Raw genomic sequence first — 13,432 nt, 5'->3', positions numbered from 1 at the left:
GACCCTTCGCACGTTTTTTTAGCATCTGCCGATGGTTTTTTCATGGTTTCAGCAATTCAATTACATTTATTATCACTTTGATATAAAATATAATAAACATAAGCGATTACTTGTGAATTTTTTTATATATTTCCGATATTAAATCGCTTATTTTGAGATGTGTATTGATTACACAGCACCGGAACGCGAGGATTTTTTTAGCACAGTAAGGGAAAGTTAATGTAAAAATAAATATACACATAACTCAAATCGTTAAATTTTCCTAATAAACAATAATTATTACATTAAAATAAACCGTTAAATATTTCTGTAACAATTGTATCCATGACCTTAAACTACTTTTAAGAATCAGAATGATTAGATTGTCTATTCTTCTATACGACACAGAAACCTGAACACGAAACAAAGCATTGACACGCAAGACAGAATCTTTTAAATGTTGATCGGTAGGCACTTTCTCAAAATACGTTGAATAGGCAGGGGTTGTTTTGAAGGAACTGTTTATCTATTTATTTATTTATTTAACGCCCAGAGGGCTTTTACATGGTTGGTGGTGTAGTTTTAATTTGACAGATACTTTAACATAAAAAATAAGAATAAAATTACATTTGATAAAAGCTATGCAACAAGTCATACAAACACAAGAAACAAAAAAAAAAACAGAAAATTACAGCTATTTGTAGGTTTACATGATGTGTTTAGGAGTATTGTTGAAATAAATGTTTTAAATGATCCACAAAACTTGCCAAGTTGGTATTGAATATGTCAACATCACCCAAGTAATGATTTCCCATGGTGTGAAGTCGTTGTATCGGAGAGTGGGCAATGTAGTTACGCTTATGTGTGCTGCTGTAGAATATTGTATTTTGTCGTGTTGTTACTGTGGGCGTATGTATGTTTATAAGTTGCAGGAGTTCACAACAGTCCAATTTAGAATTAAGTATTTTGAATAAGAGCGTTAAATAGTTTATTTTACGTCTATCTTCTAATGTATGTATTTTTAGAGTATTTAATAAGAAATTGTATTTTAAGTCTTCGACAGGGATATTTAATTTATAAAACGTAGAATTTTTTTTTGTATTCGCTCAATGTTGTTAATGTGAATTTTGTAAGATGGAGACCAAACTACTGAGTTATATTCAATTAGACTTCTTACTAGAGATACGTATAATATCAAATGATTTATGTTTAAAAGTTGCGAAATTGTATTAGACATAAAGAAGAAAACTGAAATATATTGGTCCATCATAAAGGGCGCAAAATTTACAAACTGCTGAAAAATATATTTATATATTTTTTTTTATCCAATTTTCTGCACGTTCCAGAGAGTAAGATAGTCTCAGTACCGCCCTGCGGAAAGATCACCATTCAGAATTTAAATAATGGCATTAGCCATGTTTCATTACTAAATCAGAATATCCCGGTACTTTCCCGCCACTACCGCCTACAGCATACCCCAATGGGAGATTCCTTGGACTGGTTGATGGTTGGGAGCAAATGACACACTGTACGAGGCTGTAACTTAGGTAGGTACTTGACTTGTACGAATTCAGTTCCATTTAGTTGTCCCAGGATGCAGACGCAAAGTAAATATTCAATTGATGTTAGACAACCTTCTCTTGGGAAGGTGAGCAGAAGAAGTAAATGGGTCATTTTTATTTATAAATATATATTTTGAAATTTATAGCTTTTATAGACTTTTTTATGTGAATACCGCACAAGATTCCTAACTGCTCTCAACCGTCTGGAGCCAGTGAGACTATGTCATCCCCAAACGGGATACGTTGTGAGGCTGACGGTATTGGGGAGGGAAAGGAGATGGGGAAGGGGAAGAGGAAGGTGGGAGAGAACCTGGCTATTCAGATCTGATGAAATCAATAATCAAGAATCAATCATATAAAATCAATAACGTTTCAGTGAAGGATTTTTTTTATATGAAGAAGATAGTAATAAACGTTGTGTTTACTAAGTTATTGATTTATTTAAAAAAAAAATAATTTGTTTGACAATGTACTTAACGTATCTTTGTAGACGGCAAAAAAAATAACTAACAAATTGACCACTTATTTTTAAGGCGATGCAATACGTCGTTTAATATTTTAAATTGAGCCGCTATCAATAACACCCCTTACGTAGATGGCGATAAGGTTTAAATTCCCGCTTAACACCATCCGCCTGTTTTCATTTATGCAAGAAAAAAACATGGCCAAAAAGTGCCTTTTATTTTATTTTGTGGATGTTCAGGCATAAATATTATTTTTTTTCGATCATTTTATAAATAACTTAATTTGCCACATTATACAACAAAATCATAACCGAAAATGGGTTCGTAAGTAGGAGATTTTGAACTTTAAAGCTGTTTTCATAGACCTTTACATTATTTTTTTCTGGGCTTATAAAAAGACTTATATAAAAAATACTCAATTATTTCAAAGGCCAGGATGTATTCTACTCGCAGTATTTAATTAAAGCATCTGAAACATTTCTAGGCGACCAAATTTTCAAACCAAAAACACATGATTTTGCATTACTACATATGGCATCGCCTTAACGTGTATAGTAAGTACCGAGGCGCCATCCTGCAAAGATACGTTTGAAGATTATATACGTCTTATGAACACGGAAAGTATTGTAATAATATTATGCAAATCACTCGAGGAATTCAACCTTAATACAATCTGAAATAGTGTTGCAGTTATATCGGTGCCATGAAATAAAATAAATTAAGTACCTACTTACAATATCTGCAGTTTTGTACTTCATAAGCATAAGTCAGTCATAGCGTGTTTGCTTAAACTATCATGAACACGTCAAAATAAAATTATGAAAAAAAAAACCTGCCCAAATAATATAAGTATGTACCTTAAAATATCTACTAAAAAAAGTTTATTTCTATTTTCTTTCCGGTTAATTAGATAATCTTCATCCTTTTTTCAGGTAAATAATTACACAATTGCGTGGCCTTCATAAGCCAGTTGCCTACGCATTTGAACTGTCGGAAAGTTGCGATTTCGAAACCCACCCCAGTGTAAAAATATATTTGAGGGGTCTTTTTTCAAAACTGACTTATTCAACAAGATCGTTTTGCTGTGGAAAAAAACTGATACTGTGTCAAATACGTCATTTAATATCTTTGTTTTTTTTAGTAATAGCGTAGGTAGGTACTTTAATAATATTCAATTTGAATCATAAAATATAAAAAAACATTGAAAAGTATTAATACAGTATTAGTTCTATAATCAACGTGAACGGTCGCGCGCAGCGAAGTAAAGTATTGTCGCAAAAATTGCAAGCGCTGCCGAGCGCCGAGCGATTTGCGCCGAGCACAGCGATTTAACACATTATGGACACGGCCATTGTTAATATAAAAACTGAAATACAAAAAATTACAACAGTGAAAGATTCGAAAGCAAAAACGAACCTAGAACAAAATGTTTATATATTAGAAGAGCTTTGGAAAACTGAAAAAATTAAACACCAAAATGAAATAATCAAACTACAAAACAAAATTATCGAAAATTACGAAGAACTTACGAAGAAAATTGAAAAAGTCGTAGAAAAAAACAATAAAATACCATCTTACGCGCAAGTTCTAACAGCAAATAAAAAAGAAATTTCAAAAGAAGAGAGGTTCTCAATAATAATATCATCAACTAAAAAAACAACAAAAGCTGCAGAAAGATGTGATAAGATACAGAAAGACATCAAACTAGACCAACTTAAAATTGGAATAAATGGATTAAGAAAAACAAATAAAGAGCAAGTAATCATATCCTGCCCAAAAAAAGAATATACCAACACTCTTACGGAGGAAATTAAAAAACTCAATTATAACTTAGAAATAAATGAAATAAAAAAGAAAAAACCCAAATTAATTTTGAAAGGACTCAAATCGAACTTGACGGAAGAGGAAATAGTGAATGGGATACTCACACAAAACGAAGGGATTCAAGACATTGTAACGAAAAACGAAGAAAATAAAATTAATTTGATTACTGAAATAAAATACAAACATTCTAAGAAATACCAACGTGGTACTCGGGATCAAGAAGATGAAGAACAAAACAAATTCTCGAACTATATCGTGGAAACCAGCGGTACAACACGAAAAAATTTGCTATCCTTAGAAAAGATAAATATCCAGTACCAAAGGGTTAACATAGTGGATTGTGATCCTTTAACCCAGTGCTACCACTGCTGCAAATTCATGCACACAGCCGCCAGATGCCTAAATCGAATGAATCCATCGGTGTGCCCGCATTGCACGGGTGATCATACTTTTGCTAAATGCCCTGAAAGAGAAAAAACACCGGTTTGTGCAAATTGCACATCGCAAAATAAGAAATATGGCGAGAAAAATAAAACAGACCACACAGCTTTCAGTAACTTATGTCCGTACAAAAATAAAATGCTGAAAGTAGCAAGAGACAGAATAGACTTCGAAGAAAAATGACAGAATTTTTATAAAACGCACTAGACGAAAAAAATAATATTGACGAAAAAACATATAGCAGCTATCAAGAATATCGTACCCACCAAAACGATCTCAATCTCAGTCCTTTAATTCTACACATGAATATAAGAAGTTTGGAACGAAACATGGATGAATTTTTGACAACAGTAAATAATGATCTCAGGAAGCCCGCTTGCATTGTGTTAACGGAAACACATTCAAGTGGCGAAGTGGCGTACTATATACCGGGATATACCTGTGTATCTACTACAAACCGAATTAACAAAAACAGTGGAATCGTTATGTTCCTACAAAATAATTGTGACATATTGTGCGAGGAAGAAATTAATGTGAATGGAACAAACTGCTTACACGTACAAATGAAGTGTTATAACAAAAAAATTGATATTATCTCTCTATACAGAACGCACTCGTCTACTTTAGGTTTGTTTATAGAAGAATTAAGACATGTGTTATTAAACTACAGAAACGCGAATACAATAGTTTTAGGTGACATTAATTTAAATATATCGCACGATTATACATCGAACGATAAAGATAATTACTTAAATATGATGGCGGAATTGAATTATGTGTCGTGTATTAACTCTTACACCAGAAACGTCAATGGGCAACGTCCATCATGCATTGATCACATTTTCACAAATATCAAGGATATAAATAATTTAAACTCGGGAATTATAAAAACCTCAATTACCGACCATTACATGACTTTGCTACATTACAATCCAATAATACCTCAGGCGATAAACCAACATTGCGGACAAACTGCTAATAATAAGAAAGAAATATCTATTTATTTATTGTTATTAAGTTTAATTTGTAGAACTCCATTTTATTTTTTTATTTTTTATATATACAATAATATTATTATTGGGTTTATAAAAACAGTTTATTTTTAAACATACACAGCAGAACTTGTTTAAAAATAAACTGTTTTTATAAACCCAATAATAATATTATTGTATATATAAAAAATAAAAAAAATAAAAAAAAAATAAAAAATAAAAAAAAAAAAATATCTATTGTTAATATCGAATCTTTGAAAAATAAATTGTCATCTGAATTATGGTTAGATATTCTCCGAAGTGAAAACGTCAACGAGTGCTGTAAAATATTTGAAAATAGATTAACAAACTTTATAAATGATTCAAAACAAATTATTCCAAAAGGAAATACAGCAAAATTTCGTAAAATCAAACCGTGGATAACACATGGGCTTGTTGTGTCCATAAGACACAAAGAATGGCTTTATAAAGAAACAAAAAAAAAACCACTAGACATTAAATTAAATGTTCATTTTAGAGAATACAAAAATTAATTAACCACGCTCATAAAAAACACGAAAGAAATTTATTATAAAAACAAACTTGATGATTCTGAAAATGACAGTAAGAAAGTTTGGAATATAATCAATGAAATCATGGAAAATAAACAAAAAACCAAAAGTAATACTATTAAGAGTGTAATACAAAACAATAACATAATTAACTGTATTGAAGAACCTAAAAAAGGAGCAAACGCTTTTAATGATTTCTTTGCAAATATAGGAAAGAGTCTAGCAGAAAAAATTACCGTGAAAAAAATAAATAATATGTATATTGAAAATATTCCGAATATAGAAACTAAACTTGAACTCTTTGAACCAACCAATCCGTCTGAAATTGTACAAATTATATCAAAAATGCGAGGTGGTTCTGCTCCGGGATTTGACGGTCTCACAGTAAAAACACTAAAAATCATTAAAAATTATGTTTCTACACCAATCTCTCATATTATAAACAATAGCTTTAAGACAGGAGTTTTCCCGAGCACGTATAAGAAAACCATAATCTCTCCAATATTTAAGTCCGGTAGCCCGGAGGACATTTCTAATTATAGACCCATTTCACTCTTATCTAATATATCGAAAATTTTTGAAAAAATTGCTATAAAAAGACTAACTGCATTCTTAAATAAAAACAAAATTATAAATGAAAATCAATTCGGTTTCACAGAGGGAAAAAGTACCCAAGATGCCATTGCAAAAATTTCATCTAGTATTCAGAGTACCCTGGACAAATCAAATAAATGTATAGGAATTTTTATTGACTTAAAGAAAGCATTTGACAGCATTTCCCATGAAAAACTTATATTAAAATTAAAACAAAATGGCATTGACCACTTAGCCCTTAAATGGATAGAAAGCTACTTAACAGAGAGACCTCAAATTGTAAAATTAAACCAAACTTTTAGTACACCACTAACAAGTACATTTGGCATTCCTCAAGGCACGGTCCTCGGACCATTACTATTTTTAATGTTTGTAAATGACATTTTCCAACAGAAAATCAAAGGTGAATTAATCTCTTATGCTGATGATACTGTTTTATTAATAAAAGGTCAAACATGGGAACTAGTTAACAAACTTGCAAATGAATGTATTAATATCTTAAAATCATGGTTTGATAATAACCTACTCACACTTAATGCTAAAAAAACAACATATGTATTATTTTCACTACAAAAAATACCTAAACACGAAGTAAATATCATAATCCATGATGAAAATTGTGACAATATCAACTGTCAACTACTTAATCCTATGTGTACTGTAATCAACTCTTCTTCTGAAATCAAATATCTTGGTGTGATCATCGATGAAAATCTGAAATGGAAAAGCCATATTAGGGAGTTAGTAAAGAGAATAAGGAAATGTATATATATATTTGTTAGGTTAAGAAATATTTTAAATGTGAAAATACTAAAAAATGTATATTATGCTCTTGTCCACTCCCTGCTTATTTACGGAATCATAGGTTGGGGAGGATCTTATAAAAACAACCTAAACTCAGTAAAAGTCTCGCAAAAAATTATTATAAAAGTAATACTTAAAAAAAACTCTACTTTCCCAACAAAATTGCTTTTTAAATTGTTTCCAGTACCAAATATTGATGATATATTTAAGCAAACTTCCATTATAAAAATGTGTAAAGAAAAAAATAACACAGAATATCAAGAATTTTATAAACTCATGAGAAATGGAAATCAATTTATTACGCCAATCTTTAAAACAACTCAAATGCAAAACCATTATATTTACCAAGCCATAAAAAACTACAATAATCTCCCTTCCGAATTGCGCTGTATTACGAACCAACAAGAACAAATAAATAAAATCAAACTTTTTTTCCAAAAAAACTTATATTAAACAAAAATAAAAATATATATATATTATTATTATAATATATATTATTATATTTTTATTATTATATCTCATTATGAATTATGAATCTAAGTAAGAATCGTGGCTCCCTTATCAGGCACAAGAGCTCCTCTTTTCTGATAAGGTATACATGACCATATATGAACCTTAATATTATATTTTGCAAAATATGTATGTATTAATGTAACCCATATGATGTATATTAAAATAATAAAAATAAATAAAAAATTAAGATATTAACAATTTATGTTTGGAATAAGTCTGTTTTGCAAGACAACTTGGAATAATCCTAATTTGCAGCCAACTGTCTTGGAATAAGCTGATTTTGAATTTATTATAAATTAAACTAATGGCAACTTTCATACAAATCAACTAGGTAACCATTCTGTCATGTGACCAAGTGCTTTGTTGCATGAAATATTGGCTGAAATAAGCCTGTTTTGATAATAGCATTTGGTGTAATAAGACGAGTTTGTAAGAAACAGTCATTTTTAAAGTTATTTTTCTATTGAAGTAAGTAGCTTTTTTGCAACATCGTATTTAGAAATATTGTGTGGAAATATATTTACAAAAATATTTCATTCACAGTTCAAATTTTGTAAAAATTGGAATGTCTATTTTTCAAACAGCCCCTCATTTAAGCTAAATGAATATTCCATTTCTGCGATAGATTAATCTCATTTGCTCGGCTAGCAGTCGGACAGATTGAATTCGATGGTCACAACCCCTTATCAACTTGATTAACGCTTAATGTAAAGGTCTCTACGAGTAATAAAAATTTTAGGGTAAAGTTATTTTAAAACGTCGCATATCATGGCTTCAAAATCTACGTGACTGGTAGATGTGCAGTTCCCCTGAGTAGTCCCAATGCTAAAGCCAGGATGAAATATGTATGCTATACTATACTACACCATCAATGCCCAATTAAGCACTACTAAAATATATACAAATAATGTCCAAATATGCACTAAAAAGGCCCAAATATGTACTAACAATGCCAAAACATGCTCTAACAATGTCTAAATATGTACTAACAATGTCAAAATATGCACCAACAATGTCAAAATATGCACTAGCAATGCCTAAATGTACACTGAAAAGTCTACACCATATACTAACAATGTCCAAATATGCATTAACAATGGCAAAACATGCACTGACAATGTACAAATATGTAATAAAGATATCAAAATATGCACTAAGAAAGTCTAAATATGTCCTAAAAATGTCCAAATATGCACTAACAATGCCTAAATATGCACTAAAAATTCAAAACTATTTACTAACAATCTCCAAATATGCACTAATAATGCCAAAACATGAACTAACAATTTCCAAATATGTACTAACAATGCCAAAATATGCACTAACAATGTCCAAAATGTCTTTTGCACTAACAATGCCAAAATATGCACTAGCAGTGTTCAAATATACACAAAAAATTTCAAAGTGGCTACTAAACGTTGAAAACGGGAACGTCTCTTTGGAACCCAATTCTTTGGAAAATTTTTGATTGGGGAGGGTTGGCCGCTGAAATTCTGAAGGAAAAGAATGGGACCGCGCAATCTCTAGCATCTCTAATTCCAAATATCGACCATTTCTTATCTGAACAGCTCATATTGTGAAGAATATAATGGCTGAAATAAGACAAAAAATGCTCAAAATTTCAAAAAACGAAAAAAAAAAAGCTCAACTATGGAATGTGCACAATATATAAATGCATAATTATATAATTAATCCGATCTCTAGTGATTCTATACAACAGTGCACCAGAAAAAAGTTAGGCAGATTCTTCATCATTGGTTTAGAAAAAACTAGCTAACTTATTGCCCATTACTACGTCTTCACACATATCTGTCTTAAAAATTATACTTCTTGCTTGATTCACATTAATTGTCTCATATACCTACCATTCTGTTATTCTGACTCTTCATACGACCGGTCTCAATTATTTGTTTCACTTGGTCGTACCTTGTCTTTGATCGCATGTGACTAATTTCATTCTACCCACTATACAAATCTCAAAGTCGCAAGCAAAAAGTACGTCAATTGTAGTTCTATCGATTTCGTTGTTTTAGTACTAAAATGTCACGCGTCGCGTAAGGCGTGTGCTAACTTTAAGTAAATTGCCTTAAAAAGTGCCAAATTGCCTTCGTGTGTAATGAGAAAGTGTTTTGATTATTCGGCAAGCACTAGTTAAAGCCAAGGTATAACATTTCATTTGTAAATAAATGACTTATTATCATCGATTGTTATAAATAATACAATTGTTTACCGTCCGAAAATTGTATGCGTTGCTAGAGAAAATGCAAGGCCGACTAGAATATAGATTTGGGCGCCCAACTCCCAAATTACAAAGTCACTGTTTAAACGTTAAAATAGTCAAATCGCTATGTTTATTTATATGCTTGCGGTAAAAACACCACACAAATGAGCGGTAACAATGAGTATCAACAACAATCGCCGCCATTTGCAAACTGTCGTTGCTCTATTATCTCTAGGCATTGAGTTGATCACTTGACACCTCAAAATTCGTCAGGTGCCGAGGCCTGTACTCTAGTCGGCCTTCAGGTAGTATTCGAAGCATCTTTGGAATACGAAAACCGTTCGTTTATATCGTTCATAGACACATTTTTTAATGTCTGTCTTCGTCATAAATGATCATTGTTTGAATTAAGAATTTACTGAAAACATGAGTGTTTCTTACTTGCCACCTGTTTTCTTAATTTTGTAAGACCTATATTTTCTGGTCGTCTTGAAGATGTGGACACACATCTACTCATATGCAGCTCACTGTACCTGAGCAACAGTACCTACTATCAGCAAGTTAAAATTTCAATTTGAATTCATGGCCTTGCAACCCGGTTTGTTTTATAACTCTCAGAGGAATTACGTTCTCTTTGAGTAGGTACTTTCGGCTTCCTACATACATAACATCAAATACCATTTTTATTGAAATTATAAAGAAAAGGTACAAATTTATAATGTGTAACACAGCATTCAAAATTAAATTAAATTTGAATTACCCTGTTAATTAATAGAGAAATATTCTCGTGTCTAATTGGGGATCTAGTGTGTTTACTTATACAAACTTTGAATCAATACATATTATTGTATTGTATAATAGGATTTTTACTAACAAAAAAATTCTATAAATTATCAAAAATATTATAAATATTGGGCAATAAATGAATCAGTGAAAATATAAAGAACATAGCAAACAGAATAGCAAAAGAATACCCGTATATCTGAAAATCATAGGTAAAATATCATTAAATCTGTTGGTTTTGGATAAAAGGGTATCATTACTTGTTTAAATTTGGAATATATTTTCTCACTTTTGTTTACATCGGATAAATCGTCGAATAACTTTGGGCCTGCATATTCAGAATGGTATTATACAGCTGTCGTGTTGCATCTAGGTACATATAAATTCCCAGATATTCTAGGTCGTGCCGTACACTTTTGAGGACAGTTTGGATTCTTTAAAAACTTGATAGCAATTGTTTCAACCTGGAGAACCTTAAAATTGTCACAAAGTTCACTGATTGGAAAATCTCTAGCTTTTTAAAGAATTACTTTAATATTATTTGTTGTTATTACAATCGGATACAAGTTAGTCATAAATGTTGTAACATAGTTACAGTCCCCTGACTATTTATTATGGCCACCAGAGGCGTGCATGAGTGTACACTATATAATGTACGTTTTATCTACGTGATAATGCGTGGGGTTTTTTCAGAGAACTGTGCAATGTCATACACTTCAAAAATGGTGTTTCTTGCGATATTTAGAGCACAGACGTCAGGTTGGGAAGCCTGCCCTTGCTCTAACAGTATTTCAATGGAAGATGCTCCTAGAAACTAGCCTGACTAAACCTTTCGGCACCGGTGCACAGTTAGCCCGCCCAACAACTGGTCGTTTCTACGACTAGCTCTGGTGTTCAAGAACTCGACTGTAGAATGATTTACCGGCCTCTGTGTTTCCTCCCTCCCTCGACACAGCATTCTCAAAGATTACAAAGTAGAGACCTGAGTAGAACTAATTCAAAAAAGAAACAGAAAATCACAGTGCCTCATTATCGAGTTACCATTAACAGGTACCATTATTACTAACTTACTGTGAAGGTGAAAAAAAGCCATAAATTTATTATTGAGAATTTTATCCATTCACATTTTTCTTGTATCTACAATAGCGACGCCCTCGATTGCACAGTTAATTTTTTTTTAAATAATGAGCTGGGATAAGTAAAATCCGAGAATACATAACACGGGGGAGTAGGTACCTTACCTGGTTCCGAATAGTCGACCCACCTACAACCTCCAACCTACGCTCCAATATAATATTCTCAGAATTCTGAACGGCGTGTGACTTCTATCGAAAATTGGAACCGAAATATTGTGATGTCATATTGTTGCCTAACTATATCCACCAATGAAAAACTCTAAAAGTCTATGGAATAAACTGCTGGCTGAGTGGAACATTTATGGTTGTTTGATATTTTGATCTCGGACCTCGCCGTTCTAGTGTAGTTTTGACGGATTTGAATATATTGTTTATCCAATATCAGTTTGTGACTCTAATTCATTTTTTTAATTTTTTCCGAAAGAGAATTGCACTGTCTAAATATTGGCATATCTATGGTTAAATAGAGAACTAATTTGTTTCATACAAAAAGCCCGAAGATATCGATCTATTAATAGTGAGTGGTTTATTTATGGCGGGAGTGCTGAAATTTCCTCTGTTCGGAGAACGAAATCCAGCAATTTAATACCGAATTGCAGGTTAAATTGCTAGGAATGCATTAAATTTACACGGCACGTTATATGTATTAAGCAAATATTTTTGCATTTTGTTTCAATAAACTTTGTAACTTTTGTATCTTATGTCGTTTTTTTGTTAGGTTATGTCAGATTTAGGCAGGTACATAATATTTTTTTGAGATACAGTAATTGTATACAGTGACTGATATTTAATTTTATACAATGATCAAAGTTGGCATAATATTCTCCAACTGTCTCCAACTGTTTTGACGTGCGTAATCAGAGCTATTCAATCAATTAGAATACTTTATATATTAGTGGATAATTGGTGTTATTATTCTACTAGCGCCATCCTACATCCCACTAACTCGATGTTTTTAAAACATCGGTAGATATTGCAGCCAAAATCCATGTTCATAATATGTTTCCTTAACTCAACATCACAACGCAACACGCAAAATTATTCATGTAACGAAAAATTCATTTAATTTATTCTTACGCCGCGTGGCGGGAATCGAACCCGTTAACACCTGAATGAAATCAAGTGCGATTAGTCTCTAAATCTGCGTATATACATGAAGAAAAACGAAGCAACCGCAAGCGGCGTTTCGCGCCATTTGCGATTGCTTCGTTTCTTTTCTATATACAGTAGTTTGACTCACGTGTTTATACGCATCCTAATTTACGTATAATTACGTAAATTATTACGGAGCAAATATCGGCGAGCCAAGCAGTGAATTACAGGAAAGGAACAAAGCAACCGCAAGCGGCTCGCGGAAATTTTGTTTTATACCTTTTTCTTTGACCTGCGTAAAATTGTGCACCGGAGTCGGCTATAGAAATTAAATACGTAAATACATTATTATTATTATTTTAATGTGTTATTTGCAGGCATATACGTAAGTTTACATTTTTTCCAAAATTTGACAAAAATGAATTTAACTAAGATTTTATTATTATGTAAACCAACGATAGGTATATAACACCCAT

This window comes from Hesperophylax consimilis, chromosome 11, assembly GCF_061612785.1.
Source record: "Hesperophylax consimilis isolate HC1 chromosome 11, BYU_Hcon_1.0, whole genome shotgun sequence".
Classification (NCBI taxonomy): Eukaryota; Metazoa; Arthropoda; class Insecta; order Trichoptera; family Limnephilidae; genus Hesperophylax; species Hesperophylax consimilis.
The sequence above is the reverse complement of the archived record's forward strand: the minus strand, read 5'-3'. Positions refer to the sequence as shown.